This window comes from Gossypium arboreum, chromosome 3, assembly GCF_025698485.1.
Source record: "Gossypium arboreum isolate Shixiya-1 chromosome 3, ASM2569848v2, whole genome shotgun sequence".
Classification (NCBI taxonomy): Eukaryota; Viridiplantae; Streptophyta; class Magnoliopsida; order Malvales; family Malvaceae; genus Gossypium; species Gossypium arboreum.
This window is the reverse complement of record NC_069072.1, coordinates 130,606,284-130,607,135: the sequence shown is the minus strand read 5'-3', so window position 1 is coordinate 130,607,135 and position 852 is coordinate 130,606,284. Positions and strand designations below refer to the sequence as shown.

The window sequence follows — 852 nt, the reverse complement described above, 5'->3', positions numbered from 1 at the left end:
CGTTGAATGCTATCAGAAAAATCTATCGCAGGAATCCCATTGACAGTAGATCTGTCAATATCTCCTTCCAGGAATTCAAGATGATCATCATCCCCCATGCCAGAATTTGTCATCGCCGTTTTAGCAATATTACCAGTTCCAATCCCCATTAGTGTGTCCTTCCATGATAGATTTGGGGTCGGCCTTGGGTCAACCATCATTTTTGTGTCTGCCTTACCGTTGGTCTCTTCCTTCTTAGTATTTCTATCCACATCTTCTCAAGAACCTTCACCATCATCTATTTCCATATGGGATCACCACCGGGTTCCAGAGAAATTTCCATTTTGTTCCAAATAAAAACTCTTGAAAAATAATTTAATTAATGAGGGCAGAAGATAATCTGTATTCTAAAATCCAATTGCTGCTTCTTTGAGTCCATAATCTGTAGCGTTTGTTTTTCAAAGTTTTGGTCGTTAGAAAAGTGGTTTTATTGTTGAATTATTTAGCTTAAGCATGCTTCTTTCAATGTTAAATTTGTTTGTCCGATGCAATCACGGAAACTAAATCTTTGCTGGGATGGTGCCTTGCTCCTTTGCATAAGATCCCACATCAGGGAGCGAGCGTAAGAAGAGGCAAGAAGCAGGCCTTAAATAGTGCGATGCTTGACATAAAACAGCATACCTTTCTCGGCCTTTTGGCTAAGATCAAGTGTAGTATCTGTTCTTATCAGTTTAATATCTGATACGTGGGCCATTGGCTCACATGGTATTTAATATATTTTTAAAGGGGGAGAGTCCATCACAGTAGCTTGCTATTGGGGCTTTCGAGCGTCGCCCAGGCGTTGCACTATAGTTCTGGCACGGCGCACTCCAC

At 41.0% G+C, this 852-nt stretch overlaps 1 non-coding gene across 1 annotated transcript; it reads left to right on the top strand.

Moving 5' to 3' along the window:
- The first annotated feature begins 656 nt into the window (after positions 1-656).
- LOC128290977 (U2 spliceosomal RNA) lies at positions 657-852 on the top strand. The gene has a single exon (XR_008280755.1). It is a non-coding gene; the product is annotated as a U2 spliceosomal RNA (small nuclear RNA).